Source organism: Misgurnus anguillicaudatus, chromosome 23 (genome assembly GCF_027580225.2).
Source record: "Misgurnus anguillicaudatus chromosome 23, ASM2758022v2, whole genome shotgun sequence".
NCBI classification, from domain to species: Eukaryota; Metazoa; Chordata; class Actinopteri; order Cypriniformes; family Cobitidae; genus Misgurnus; species Misgurnus anguillicaudatus.
This window is the reverse complement of record NC_073359.2, coordinates 23913532-23929880: the sequence shown is the minus strand read 5'-3', so window position 1 is coordinate 23929880 and position 16349 is coordinate 23913532. Positions and strand designations below refer to the sequence as shown.

General features: G+C 37.9%; 1 long non-coding RNA gene across 1 annotated transcript in view; it reads right to left on the bottom strand.

Annotated features, from left to right (window-relative positions):
* The window catches only part of LOC141359443 (uncharacterized), a 38338-nt gene extending 26791 nt beyond the window's left edge, over window positions 1-11547 (bottom strand). Inside the window, exon 1 of the long non-coding RNA XR_012365884.1 lies at window positions 11489-11547. This is a non-coding gene — a long non-coding RNA (uncharacterized lncRNA). The remainder of the gene's footprint in view (window positions 1-11488) is intronic.
* Window positions 11548-16349: the final 4802 nt, after the last annotated feature.

Sequence of the window (16349 nt, the reverse complement as noted above, 5' to 3'; positions counted from 1 at the left end):
TGCGACTTGATTTAGATTGTGATGCTGCGTGCTGCTGTTCCAGGTTCAGTGTTCTCTCCAACGTTACATAACCAATAAAATTTCACAATTAAGTTCTTGCGTTTATTGAAGACCGCAGATTGGTTAATATGAGCGTCAGTCATTCCTTGTTGCCGTGTTACGTTGGTGTGAAGCGCGAAAATGTGAAAAGACGAACCACGAGCATGACGACAACGAGCCGATCACAGGCAATGTTACTACTGTAATTAATGACCACGATCCAAACGTGTGCCAAACACACAAGAAGTGTCGTGACATGTGTTCCTTATTGATGGAGACACCGACCTGTCTGTCAAAGAGTGTTTGATAGTGTATGTGTGCATGCGCTGGTGAATGGACATCCGACAAACATCCTTGTGGTCCATGTTGATGTGGAACACGACAATGCTGATGGTATGTTTTTGTTGTATTTTTAAAACATTGCCTATTTAGTAGTAAAAGCATCCTGGTAATGCAGTTATCAATACCAATATATATTAGCCTTCTATATTAAGGTCACTTTTGTAATGTCACAATTAATCAGTGTTTTACGTGTTTGCTAGATTTTCTATTGTAATCTTAATCATTTTACCTGTAATTGTTAAATTAGTATTGCTGCTCTACTATTTCAACAGCATTTGGGTATTAATTTAGGAATCTATGCAGCAAAAAAAAAAAACACAAATAAAAGAGAAGACCAAATTTTAAATGCTGGCCATAGGATGTGTAAAGCCTGGTGGTGGTGTTTTATTTTTAATAAAATAAATCTATTAACATATACGTTGTAGTTGTGGTGTTTTTTAATATTTGGATGGATGCGCCTAAATTTTTGCTGGTGCTCCTAACTCTTTAAAGTTGGGAGCACCAGTGCTACCAAATAAAAAAGTTAATTTTGAGCCCTGTTTAAGAACAAATTGTTGGTGCAGGCTTGAAAGGAGTGCTGTTTGCCATCTTGCTGTTTTGGTTCATAGGATTTGATGAATCGATATTGACCCATGACAAATCATGTTTTCCAAACCCAAATCTGAAGTAATCCAATGACAACAGTACATAGTAATGCCATTTGTCAATCTATAATTCGCATAAAACACCACTAAAAGCGTGATTAAAGTCTTTCATATGACTGAAAAAGCTGCATGAAGATTGTTTTAACAATCTCTCATGAGACGTTATGCAATTCTCATTTTTACCAGTGACTCATTACTGTAATACAGTCATTTTTGCTGTATTACAAAAACACTGCAACATCTTTGTTATATCACTTTAAAGCACCAATCGTAACCAGAACTGCGGATAAACAATAAATACTGTAATAATAAAACAAAATACATTTTTTTATTGAAAATATATAAGAAATTAGAACATAATAGAATAAACACATTTTCTACATTAAAGCAAAAAAAAAAAAAAAACGGAATGTCCCGAAATTCAGTTTATTTGAAATTGATTTCTATACAGCTTTACACAATTTAGCATTGTAGCTTAACAGTAAATACATATTGGTACAGGCAGTATACACATATATCAAATGAAGAAACTTATAAAATATCTAAAATATTAGGGGGTAAGAATCATTTAGACCCTCATGATTCGATTCAGAATCAATTCTTGACTTACTAATTAGCATATTTGTGGGGTCAGAACGTCACATGTGTGATCAAAGTCAGACTAGTGTTGGCACTTTTGCTACTAGTCTCTGCTCTGTTATATACTGTATTTTAATGTAAACTAAGCTATTCCCATTGACATATATGTTAAGTTTTTGTCACATACATTAAAACAAGTAAAAATGGTAATTGAACAACTCAAAACTACATATTAACCGTCCACATTGCGATGCATCCAAGAATTGAATTTGTGAAATGAAGGTCTGCCAAAATGGAGCCATTAGCCTCTTTCACACAGTAATTCTGGTAAATTACCATGAATTTACCAGAATGAATTTACCAGTAAATACAAAAATGTGCTGTTCACACACGCAGTGACGTTCCGTTATTTTACCAGTAAGACATCATTCACACATCAGTATCAAAATACCGGTAAATTCGTTGAGAAAGCGGAAGTACCTGTAGCACGCGGCGAACTCAGTGTTGTATTTGTAAACAATCCACGTCGTTCATATCCACGGTCCGTATTTTGCTGTTTTCACGTCTGTGGTAAACAGTCGCGAAGTTGCTCATGACCAAACAACATTGAATGAGACGACGTCAAACCGAAAATGCGTTTTTAACAACACTGCTGTTTGCACGTTAGGCTTCACAGAGGGCGTGCTAAGGACGTCGGCAATTCGGTGGTAAGCTGTTTTAAACAACTTTTGTGAAGAAATGTGGACGTAAACTTCAGGTGTGCTCAACTTTCAAGCAGCATGTGTGTGGAAAGCGTCCGTAAACAGTGCGGGGGTAAACGCGTCATCTGTATTAAAGCGCTATGATTGGCCCGAAGCTGTCAGCACGGTCTGACGTCGTCCGTTCTAAATGCCGGTAATCATATAATTTTCGTTCACACATAGCGCTTACCGGTAAATTACTGGTAATCTTACAACCTGTCTTACTGGTAAAGTGGGAGCACTGATTTACCGGAAAGGTTCTGTTCACACATGACATGTGAACGGCAATTTACCAGTAAATTACCAGTAAAGACTGTATGTGTGAAAGGGACTAATGGTTCATCATTAAGGTGCGATATCCTGCCCAAAACGGCTAACAGGAAGTCATGGCAATGTTGTTTGTTAGGTGCATGTAAAGTAATATTAGTTTTTTGTCTTTAATTAAATCTAAATTAGCAATGTAGTCCACAACATAATTGGACGATTGGGTTGCAAGTTATCGGCCCTGGAGTTCATCACAACAAATACGACTGATGAGTGAGTTTAATTCCCCCGTTATAGGTTTGCTCCCAGCATGAATGCATTTCCAAAGTGAATTTTCTCACGGGTGCAGAGTATTTTGGACTTAATAACGGTCACCAAAAAAAAGCTTTGAGGAAACATTTGATGGATAAAATGCATGTTGAGGGTGTATATCGGTATGGGTGAGTTTGAGAAAGAAACCTTCACAAAAACACAAAACCTTTCTCTTTGATTGGCTAGAATGACATACAACATGCATCAGATCATATGCCGCAAATAAATGGTTTTTACATGCAAGACTGTCACATTTTTCACAATGCCATCGACGTACGTTAAAAACTCTATAGGGCAAATGAAACAACCTCATCTTCTCTTTTTGACTTTTGTGAGATCTATCAAAGTTTATGAGTTTTCAAGGACTTTGCCAGTTTGATGTAGACGGGTGCGTGCCTTTAACTTCAAAGCGATTCTGTGTGTTTCTTTTCAACGTTTCTCTATCTGCAAGGCTAATGTCTGCCTGACGTTTGTGAATCCACTTGAGTAGAGAGACAGCAGTGTAGAAATGTCTCGATGTCTTGAATATCTGATGTCTTTCTCTTTCCCCGCTGTGGCTATTAAGTCATCTCCGCAGAGACACAAAAGACTGACAATGTGCGTGTCGCACTTCAAAAATACATTTACGTATTTGACAGACACGTTTATCCAAAGCAACTTATGGAGCATTTAATCTATACTAATATATTTATTTTATTAGTATGTGTGTTCTTTGTTAGTTTGTGTTGCTAAAGTAATGCTCTACTATTGAACTACATGAACACAATATAATGCTTACTTTTTTGAGTCTATGTATGTGAGGTAGAGAAGAAATAAGCAAGGACACATCTCAAAAAAATTAAATAGTAAAAAAGGCTGTGTCTGTGAAATCCAGGTTGGGGTGTCTCCCAGATGTATTGTAAACAGTTGCCTCTCACACGGCTTTCAAGATAACCCCTTATGGTTATCTGCCAACTCAGCATCCAGGTAAAATAAAGGAGAGAAAGGATGAACCAATGACATCAAAGCAGGCCAATAGCCCAACCAATGACAAATAAGCATTCATAATCTTTCAAGCGACCCCGGAACATTTAAAGAGACATAGGCTGTTTCTCAATTCCAAGAACGCAAAGAACGGACTTGTGTTCTCGTGGAGATTGGTCTTGCCAGGCGATCTTGGAAGAACGAACTCAGAAGGTTGTGAGAACACAGAACGAACTTGTAAGAATTGAGATGTAAGGGATCTTCCTGTTGGTCACCTGACCTCCCCATTTTTAAGCGCGCAAGTCTGCACTCGATGCATCCTAGATATAAAGACCACATCCGGGTATTTTCATGCGTCTTCTGTACTTGTGTTTTTGAGAACTGGAATTGAACTTCGACAGTTAATGATGTAGAGCAAGAACACAAGAACGCTGAAGAACGCATATTGAAAAATAACCAGAGTTTATATTTTTTCTACTAAAATATTTTAATAGGAGGCGCAATGATATTACGCAGTGCCCAAAAATAGTCTCCTGCTATTAAAAGTTAACAATGGGACTATTTTTAGGCGCTGCGTAATGTCATTGCGCCTGCTGCAGCCATGGTACGGCAGCAAATCCCTTGATTATTACGCTGAAATGAGAATATAGTTCCTAGCCATATCGGCCTAAAATCACAACTTTTAATTTTCCATCGGTCTTAGTACACGATGTAACTACAGAAGAGTCAAGTTTTAAATAGAAAAATATCAAAACTCTTTGGTTATTTTTGAGCGTAATGCTAATGGTCTAATCGGATTCAATGGATTATGCTAAGCTATGCTAAAACTGGTACCGCCAGACCCGGAGATCGGCTGAATGGATTCCAAAACGTTAAAAAACAAAAGTTTAACTCTATTTTAAAAAAAGTGTTTAAATTAAAATACGAGGCCATTTTTACACCCAAAAGATAAGAGGACAGGTTGTAATTTCCTTTTATCGCAACGAGTAGAGCTAAAATAATTTTAAACCTAAACTTATCTCTCTCTTGTACTTAAAACTAGGTGATAAGAACCCATATTGAGATGAGACACAGAATTGAATAGAAAATATCTCAGGCTTAGAAGAGTTTCCCCACAAGAGTTTTTTTTTAAGGTTAATGTTAAAACATTAGCATTCTGTTAGCGTGATTAGGTGACTTGTTCCGAAAGCTGGAAATGTTAATGACTGCGTGTTTCCAAGAGAAAATACTTCAAATTCATTTTGTTGCACAATAAAAAAGATAAACAAAGGTCTGCTGAAATAGTACATGTGTCCTAAGCCTGGAGTAAAGTTCATTTTTTACGGTTATACAGTACATGAGTGCACAGTCGGACGCACAATCTTGCAAAGCATTGTTTATTTGACGCATACACAGACGTTCTACGCATGCGCATTGCGACAAATTGCAATGACTACATACTCTTGTACGCGCATACTTGACCTACGCGTACAAAGTAAGAGTGGGTACAAATATTTGTCGATGCGCGTACAGTAAACGTGTACTATAATGATGACAAAATTAGCTTTAAGCACACTGTACGCTGACCCTCCCGTACACGTAAAAACTGGACTATACTTCAGGCTTTACTGTACTTTCGACATCTTTTAAAGATTTCATCAACCTAGTACCTGGAAATTGAGAGCTGTGTTGGCCAATCATGTCTGTGGGCGGGGCAGTGGGCGTGTCATCTGAGCCTGAGACCAGGGGCACGTTCAAGCTCAAATCAGTGCGCCACAGTTTGCTATTGTTTTTGTCATTTTTTCTGGAAATGGTGTGCACCGGTGTGCAACAGATTTGATACTTTTTTTTGTTTGGTGGGTGTGTCAAAAATGCCAGCCCAATCAGCAGCAACATGATATAAACCACGGGGTATTTAAAAGAAAACTCGCTCAACAGGTCCACGTAAAGTCGTTTACAAATGTGTTATCTTTTATTCTGGACGGCAAGGGCAGCGACTGTAGTATCAAGCGTATTTTACAGCATTAAACCCATATTTATAGCACTTTTATCAGGCCCCAACAATTTTTCAAAATTTTTCAACGCATCACCGTTTATGTTTAAAAAATGTTGCGCAGCGTTTTGTCGGGGCTGAAACTGAAGTATAGTAAATAAAAAAACGTTCATCATTACTGTACTTTCGACATCTTTTAAAGATTTAATAAACATTTAGCTCTACCCATCAACCTAGTACCTGGAAATTGAGAGCTGTGTTGGCCAATCAAGTCTGTGGACGGGGCAGTGGGCGTGTCATCTGAGCCTGAGACCAAGCTCAAATCAGTGCGCAACAGTTTGCTATGGTTTACGTCATTTTTTTCTGGAAATGGTGTGCACCGGTGTGCAACAGGTTTGATACTTTTTTCTTGTTTGGTGGGTGTGTCAAAAATGCCAGCCCAATCAGCAGCAACATGATATAAACCACGGGGTATTTAAAAGAAAACTCGCACAACAGGTCCAAGTAAAGTCGTTTACAAATGTGTTATCTTTTATTCTGGACGGCAAGGGCAGCGACTGTAATATCAAGCGTATTTTACAGCATTAAACCCATATTTATAGCACTTTTATCAGGCCCCAACAATTTTTCAAAATTTTTCAACGCATCACCGTTTATGTTTAAAAAATGTTGCGCAGCGTTTTGTCGGGGCTGAAACTGAAGTATAGTAAATAAAAAAACGTTCATCATTTAAAACGCCTGCACGTTCCTGCATGTTCCTGCATGTTAGCTTGTTTTCTTTGATCATTCACAATGTTGTTTTTTTCACACTTTGAGGTGCACTAATAGAATAATCAGGGGCTTTGTTTTCTCTTCATTTATGAAAACAAAAAAAAAGACTCAGGTGGATGGTTCCCAACAGGCCTTTGAGACGAAGCGTAACAACGGCACGCACAAATACGTGAACACACAAAGCGCCCCTAAACAAACAAGCAAGTAAATGAGTCGGCAGGGACTACCTGTCTGTTTGATTACATGCAAATGCAAGTAAAACAAAACAGGTCCCAGAAGAATTTATCCTTGAAAACCCATTAACGTTCCTTGAAGCTTGTCCAGCTTTGTTTGATATGTAATTACGTAATTTCCACCGAAACAGGAAGTTAGGGCGGTGCATATTAATTGACTCCTCCCCCTTAAAAAAACAGCTTTAGTTCACCTCTTTAGTTCAGACTGCAATCTGATATGAAGCTCAGTGATGTCATAAAAATCAATGATTCGTATTGGTGGAAAGTGAAAAAGCTGTAAGTTTTGAATTCGTATAATCCAAGTTTTAAAGAGTACTATTCTTGAGATTAACATATTCATACTAAAAGCCAAAAAGTTTCAATTTTGATTACATGGGGACTTTAATGATCTTGACATTTAAGCCTTTCAAGCTAATGTAGAAGGCAAGTCTGGAAGCGTATTGATTAGCATGCTGGCTCCATGCTGGATTATTTTTGTCTGGCATCCTGTTACACGGGCCCAGGTGCATTTGCACTAAAATGCCAGATGTGCATATTTGAAATATGGGCAAAATCATTAGAGAAATGTATATTACAAAAAGAGCATTCCCATGTTGCTTGATGAGAGTTAAAAGCTTGTGTTGCCATTCACATCATTGATGTCAGTGTCTATACTAATTTCACAGCTTTATAAACAGTATATATGATGTTTATATAAATATAGCACGCGTAATACAACATAAGTACCGGTTTTAATATTTAAAGGCACACCATGGAACTTTTTGGCCACTAGGAGGTGCTAGACATGTATTTTTTACGTCTAGCGCCCCTAGAGGCCACAAGCGCCGCAGCACTGTCGCAAAGGAAAAGAAGACAACTCTTTAGGTCACAAAGTGTGCCTTCCAGCATGTCATGCGTCATATAATATAATTTCATGTGTTTTATTTTTTCAAACGCCAAAAGATTGCGTAGCTTACGTTTACAAGCCAGTTGTAACGGTGGTCGCTGTTTAAATACTTCTTTTTTACCTTAACGAAAAATAATCAGGTAGGCCTACACCATGATTTAGCCTTTTTTCTTTGTACCAAAACAATGATTTGTGAAATATTTCCCACACCTGAAGCCGGTGGGCGGATGCCGCACATTTAAATGCGCTCACCCCCGGAGAGACCCAGCGGCCTGCAGCGGGCCCTGCCGAAGTAAACCAGACTCATTCGTTTCCCCTATAGGGAGATTGGAAAGGGTAGTCATGCATTTAAAGCCGTGGAGACAGCTGGGGGAATACAGCACGTTATCTCATTCAGAAAACAGAAGAGAGCTGAAAAACGCTCTGGAGAAAATTGGAGGGGAGAGAGAGAGTTTGTTGAAATAGTGACCTTGAAGGTGTGATTTGATAAACTGCTGTGTGAAAAGCATGTTTGCTCGACAACACATGCACACACGCAAGTGCTATTTCAACCGTGGACCCTTTTGGGAACTGGGAACTACTGGAAAATAAACTCCTACTCTCATTTTATTTGTTTACTAAGTGTATATTTATTTATTTATATCATAATTATGCATTTTACAAACACTTTTATTTAAAGAGACTTATGGTGCATTCAAGCTATATGTTTTTTATCAGTATATGCGTTCTTGGAATCGAACCCTTGACCTTTGCATTGTTATTGCTATGTGCTAACAAGTGAGCTACAGAAACACTCATAAGTTCGGGTTTCACACCGCAAGTGTGAGCAGTGCGTAAGCGGCGCGTGTTTTTTTCGGCGCCCATGTTAACAAGCATGCATACTGCATGCGTGAGCAGCGCGTGCTTCGTGTGGCAGGAGCGTCGCTAAAGCAGCAGTGCTGCTATCATTTCTGCGTCGGCTCTATTTTTGCTGTGCTGTTCACGCTCAATTAAAGTGACAGTGCATTTTTTATGCTTTAAATGGTCGTGGATTGACGTGAAAAAGTGTAATTTTACCATAAAATCATAACTGTGAAGCCAAGTGTGTTTCAAACAGTCATGACTTTGAGCAATTTAAAAGAAAGCAACGAAATACTGTTATTAAACGCACACGTGCTACCAACGCAATACGCACACGTGCTACCAACGCGCACGCGCTGCTCACGCGCTGCTCACGCGCTACGCACACGCGCTGCTCCACTAAGCACATGCGCTGCTCACGCTCAATTGAAGTGACAGTGCATTGTTTATGCTTTAAAGGGAAACCAGGCAAGTCTGCGTAATATTTCTCTACGAGCTCCCCCTAGTGTCTGAAAGTAAATGCTTTCAAACACTGTCGTAAAAACAAACTGTTGTCCCTCCCCCCTCGGAACCAAGTTTATCAGCTTATTTCCAATCCAGTTAGGTTTCCCTTCCGTCAAGGGTTTTCGATGCTTCTTCGGCTCTGCCATTTGCAACAATCGCTAGCTGTGTTTAGCTCGCCTGCCTCTGTGTTGTTTGCTGTAAAGTGATACTGCTTCTCGCGATATCTGAGACTTTGCGAGACTGAAGGACACCGGGTCGGATACAGCGAAGTTGCAAGTGGGGTATTCTTCCTACAGACGGTAGGGGCGGGCGAGAGAGACTTCATTCGTCCGGTAATGAGTCATTTAACCATATACCGACTTACGAAGATGATTTATTAACATAAAAATGCTGCCTTGTGTCCCTTTAAATGGTCGTGGATTGATGCGAAAAAGTGTAATTTTACCATAAAATCATAAATGTGACGCCAAGTGTGTTTTAAACAGTCATGACTTTGAGCAATTTAAAAGAAAGCAATGAAATACTGTTATTAAATGCACACGCGCTACCAGTGCGCTACGCACACCCGCTAACCACGCGCTACGCACACGCACGCGCTACGCGCTACACACACGCACGCGCTACCCACACGCACGCACGCGCTACGCACGCGCTGCTCACACGCACGCGCTGCTCACACGCACGCACTGCTCCACTAAGCACATGCGCTGCTCACGCTTGCGGTGTAAAACCGGCGTAAGAGTGAAATTTCTAAATTTTGTGATGTAATTTCAACCTCATCTTAAAAGAAACCTTCATGTCGTTCCTAACCAAAAATAAAAGAAAGTCATAGAGGTTTGAAACAAGATGCGGTGAAAGTAAACATAATTTTGGGGTGAACTATCCCTTTAAATTAAGCGGTACATTTTAAAGATCTTAAAATAGGATCAAATAGGACATTTTTGCGTAATTTAACAAACATGCAATGCACAAACTTGCGTAATTTTGAAGGCACAAAAGTAAACACTTGAATATTTATTTATCTTAAGTCTCGTACGACAACACCGTGTGGTGAAAAAATAAAACCACAACTCTTTAGACCTCAACAGGCCTGCTTTGATTTTCAAAAACCTCTGCGTGCAGAACCAATGTTGAAGCAGTTCATTTTGTTTTACATCTGTTATTTGAATTGTCTCCTCTGTATTCGGCACAATGACTGATACTGTAGTTATACAAGTTGGTACTTTAGCGAAAAAGTTTAACTGCAATTATCGCTTTCGCCTGCGGAGGAATCTGTTTCTCCCCGGCACTATGAAGATGGATTGGTCCACCTGACATGCTTTGAGCGTGGCAGCCTGTTTTCCTTATCAAGGAAGGGGAAGGATGAGGACTACTTTAAATTTCAAAAGAGTAAAAGTATTCATTAAAGCTCCAGGCTTATATATTTACATTGTTTTTCTCTTTTTGTGCATTTCGGTTGTGTATCAAAGCTTAACAATGAAGCTCAAAATGCTTTTTTGCTCTTGTTAAAATAAGAACACCTTTTAATTAATTTATTAATATAACATTGACTAATGATAATTAAAAGCCTTCAGTCTTAATAAATGAGATAGCTTCCAATTAAAAAGTGTTGTGCCAATTCAAGATGAGATGTCAATAAACCAATTGAGAACCTTTAATATTTTGTTTTGTTTACCGGAGTTCATACATACTGTTAACATTTGAGTCATATCTGCAGAGATGGTTAAAGGGAAACAAGATGCTCATTTGGTCAATGCTGGCTGCTTTTAAATGCATGAATAAAAACTGGCCTGCATGAAAACAGGCATACAACAAAATCTCATTAAATCGTATCTAATTCCCATGCAACATGCAAGCACAACGTGTGTATTAAGCCACAGTAAGTTAAATAAAAAATAAAAAGCCCACTATATAAAAATATAGTAATATTTTAAAAATAATAAACATTATTTTTAAATGCACAAGGCACAATTCCTATTTAACATTTTACACAACTAATCAAATGTACTAACATGAAGTTTAAACGTCAAATTGGATAGGCAATTTATATCATCACACACAACATACTGTCAAAAGCAAGTTAATATTCATAAAACTATAAAACATAATTTAAAACAGCATTTACGAGTTTTAAAACTAAAATCCGCGTACTGAACTTTGAGCTTTGTTTTTAAAAGACCTTGAAGTTTGTTTCTCCGACGAAATCTGGCAACCCAGATGCCATGTCGCTAATTAATTGGATCAAACGATCATCTACCTTCAATAATAGCCTTAAAATCGTTATTTCTAGATGTACTTATAGCTTAAAAGCTCTTCTGAAAGTTGCCTAACCTCTTGACTCGTGAATTAGATCGCTAATATTTGAATATCAAAATGAAATGTGGTTTAAAGTCACTTACCTCAAGCAGCCAGCAAGCTACCAAACAAGCGTCATAACGTATACGCAAACCGGGAGGCGGGGCTTAATTGTCGAGGTCACGTGACCATCCGATCCTAATAGCAAAATAAACTACAGAAATACATGTAAATTATTCTAAATTATAGGTTTATCTTCTCGAAACTTGTATTTTTTATTCTTATAAATACATAATCTTTAATAATATGTTATTTATTTATTTATTTAGAAATACAATTTTAATTTAATGTCATTTGAAAGCTTTTCAATTTGCATATAACATTTAGGGCCCTAAATTCCCTAGTTTAGACAAAACCATAAATGTAAAGTTAAAAGAGCACAAAAACCAATACACTATATCTGATGAATGGAAATGTAATACATTAACACTTTTAGGCATATGCTTACTTAAAAAGCATTGTTTTAATGTATTTATTTCTATTTAATACAATTATTTTATTTGTACTGTATTTGTTTTATTATTTCTGATCAGACTTTTTCTTGTTGTTATAAACCATTTGAGACATTTTTGTACTGTTTGTACAAAACTGAAATAAACGTTCACGTTGAAAAAAAATATACAATACACAGCAAAACCAAAAGGACATGATTGACTTTAATAACTATCCCTCATACAAGAACTAAAACTCTCCCATGTGTTTTCGCCAAACATGACCCCTGTGACATTCAGAAGAGATGGGCTGAGGGTTAGTGTAGCGTCTGGCATCCATCTACCCGCATGCTTTTCCCTTTGAACGGCCTCTACAAATATTAAAGTTTATAACCTACTGCCGCGGTGGCTATGCTCCACTGAACAAGCCCTCTCTCTGTTGTGCAATTTGCGAAAGGCAAGTGCTTATCCGACAGAACCTTGCACCCAGAGCTACGACATATTAAAGCCAGAATGGCTTTTCAAGTAGTGGCCGTTCAACTTCCTCTCTTTCAGAAACGGCGTGCGTGGCACAATGTCACAGCGGCCCTTTCCGGAGGACGTCTTGATTACCGGATTCGGGGTTGAAACGGGCAGCGAAAGCTTTCACCTTTTGTTTAACAATTATGTAAAACCCTTCAGCGAGGATCCGCCAGGCCTCCGAACAGAATATTTCTAATTTAATGTCTCATCCACTTCACTTTGTTTGAACAGTTTCTATATCCTCTCCCCCTTCTCATGAGACAGACTCACTAAGCCCAGATTACTTTGAGCTGTGGAGTGGAGTAGGAAATGAACACATATCTATTCTTTTGATATTTTTCAATGGAACCGAAATGGATTTGCTCTATCAGAAAGGCGTGCGCTCGCCGCACAGTGGCTCAAAATGAAGTCCGCTGCTTCTCATTTAGGTCGTATATTGCTCACTTTTGAGTGAGACGAATGCGGACGTATGACTGAATGCATTTCGGCCAGACGTGACAGAAAGCGCGATTTCCGAGAGTGAATTTGTTGGTTCCATTTCAGAATGAAGCACGCGAACATGTCAGTAATAAGGTAATGCCTTCGAGACCAGGGAATTTCTGGCAAAGGGAAAATGTGAAAGAGTTTGCAGTAGAGGTCTTCCGAATTCCACTTAGATCTGAAAGCCCGAGGTCTGACCCGAGACATAGCGGGTTCGGGTCTAAAAGTTGCATGTGTGCCTCGGACACGGGTCAGGTATATTAGCGGCCTAGGGTCTCAGGTAATTTAAAGGAAAACACCACCATTTACTCATGTAACTGGGTGATTCTCACGAAAACTTGGTTTTAAAAATGTCAAGAATGAAAATGTAAAAATTTCTTAAATTTACTTTTTTTCCCACCAGACATTGAAAAACAAAGTCTGGATTAAATGGGAACATTAATTTAAAAACTTTTACTTATCATTTAACACTTTTTGTAACATAATTTAAAAAATTAGTCCTAAAAAATCTCATTACCGCAACAGTCATAAAACATCAACACTGACATATTTTCAAAATGACATGACAAACCTAAAAGAACATAATTTGGAGATTCTGCACATGCATTTAAAATCAAAGTATTATGCTTCTATTAATTAAATTAACATTTAATAAGCATATGTTGCGGTAATGATAATCAAAATGTTGTGTAAGCATTCTGACAAGACAATATTTCAAATTAACTGTAAAAAAATGATCTTACCTGGTAGCCATCTTGAAGTAACTGGTCCATGTGCTTGGTCACTCAAAATCAAACTTTATTAAAATTCTGTATGTGTGCTTAAACTGTTCTCAAAAAGTGTTGCGGAGGATGAGAACATCAGGCATGGACACATCATTTTCCTAATTTTTCTTCATTATTATTATACATGAATATTCAGTAAATATTTTTGCTGTCATCTAAAGTAGTCTAGCAAAACATCCATTTATTTGTTTTCTTAATATTTTTGTGTTAATTTGATTAAATTACAACATAACGCATGTTCAAACTCAGCCGGACACATTGCGGTAATGAGAATTTCAGCAGAAAATGAGATAAAATTTACAATTATGAATTCTTATGTTGAAATCACACATTGTGCAAGGTAGAAAACAGTATTGTGTTAATTCTGATGCTTTTTAATGTTACTATATTACACATTTTAAAGCTAAAATCATTAGTGCCGTGGTGTTTCAATGGTTTCGTGAGAATCACCCAACTACTCATGTCTTTAAATGGGGAAACATGGAAGTGTTTGGTGGCATCTATATTCATCCCTGTTTGGATCCCAAGGAATGAATGTGCAAAGATAAAGTGGTGTTTTCCTTTAAAATGAATGTGTTTTTTGCCGAACGAACCAGAGTATACCCGAATTATCTTGCGTGTGTACATCAAGTCTTTTTTCAACCCTGTTTTCCAAAAGAGCTTTTGATATCGTGTGGCTGAGCCATTTGTTGAGCCAGACCTGTCAATCAATTTTAAATACACATTGTAAGCAAACTAAAACTTCATTATGACTGCCACTAGAGGGCGAACTCCGAAAGTCGTGTCCGAATATCGTGTACAGTGTAAAGGCGGCTTAATTTTGTCAGGTTTGTCTCGGGTCGGATCTTTCTTAAAAAAAGATTTATGCATGTCTGGTTTAGGTAAAAAGTGATTTTAGGTTGGATACATTTATTTGGACCCAAGAAGACCTCTATTTGCAGTACCCTACTGTTTCATTTAAAGGGATAGTTCACCCAAAAACAAAAACTTGGTCATTACTCACCCTCATGTTGTTTGTACAGAGCCCCTAAGGGGACATGGAGCAAATATTAAATAAAGTGTAGTTTCGCGTGTGCACGTGAAACTATCGCAATAGTTTCACGTGTGCATGCGATAGTTTCACGTCATGTGCAGATTTTTTTTTAAAGTTACGTTTCGCGGGCTCACGTGAAACTTTCGCGTGTCCATGTGAAACTTTTGCGCGGCCACATTAAAAAACTTTCAAAAAAATTCAGCACATGAAGGTTTCGCGTGGGCACAGGAAAGTTTCACGTGACCACATGAAACTAAACTAAAAAAATTTTACTGGACCTTAGGGCTCGGTATGTTTGAATCCCAAATGTGTTTCTTTGTTTTTTAAAACGAAAACGAGAAGAAAATGTTTTGTTTTGGGTTTTCTGGTTACTATGGGAGTGGACACCATCCACGGGTACCATCAGGACACTTAAAATATGCAGCATGTGTCGAGCAGAGTTATTTGTTTAACACTTTTGGGTCCCTTTGAAGGTTAAAGAGGGGGTCACCAATCATCCACTCCAATAGTAACCAGAAAACCCAAAACAACACAAAAATCTGCATTTGGGTTCTCCCAAGAACATAAAAAGTCTTTGGGGGTTCAAACGACAAGAGGTTGTGTAAATAATGACAACGTTTTTGTTTTTAGGTGAACTATCTGAAACTATTAAAGTTTCAGTCCATTTTCTTAAAAAATCCAGATAATTTACTCACCACCATGTCATCCAAAATGTTGATGTCTTTCTTTGTTCAGTCGAGAAGAAATTATGTTTTTTTTGAGGAAAACATTCCAGGATTTTTCTCATTTTAATGGACTTTAATGGACCCCAACACTTAACACTTAATTTAACACTTAACAGTTTTTTTCAACGGAGTTTCAAAGGACTATAAACGATCCCAAACGAGGCATAAGGGTCTTATTTAGCGAAACAATTGTCATTTTTGACAAGAAAAAAAAATGCACGTTTAAACCACAACTTCTCGTCTATCTCTGTTCCTGTGCCGTGCCAGTGCGACCTCACGTCATTGCGTAATGACGTGGAAAGGTCACGTGTTACATATATGAAATGCACATTTGCAGACCCTTTAAACAATAAACTGACACAAAGACATTGATTAGTACCATTCGACATACAACAATGTCTGAACGGTCCTCTTTCTCCACACTTGTAAACACTGGAATGCAGTTTCCCATACGTCATCTGTGACCTCTTAATGTGATGACGTATTGCGTGAGGTCGCGCTGGCGCATCACAGGACCGGAGATAGACGAGAAGTTGAGGTTTAAAAGTGCATATTTTTATTTTTATTGTCAAAAATGACAATCGTTTTGCTAGATAAGACCCTTATGCCTCGTTTGGGATCATTTAGAGTCCTTTGAAACTGCTATTTTAAATTGCATTAAAACTGTTAAGTGTTGGGGTCCATTAAAGTCCATTAAAATGAGAAAAATCCTGGAATGTTTTCCTCAAAAAATATAATTTCTTCTCAACTGACCAAAGAAAGACATCAACATTTTGGATGTTATGGTGGTGAGTAAATTAAGAAAATGGACTAATCCTTTAAGCATTAACTTTGCATTAGCAAGTCTTTACAAAGTAACAACAGCAAAACAGAAGTTTTGTGTATGTTGTGCAAAACTCGCTATAGGTAATAAAGCCGCCAACTTTTTC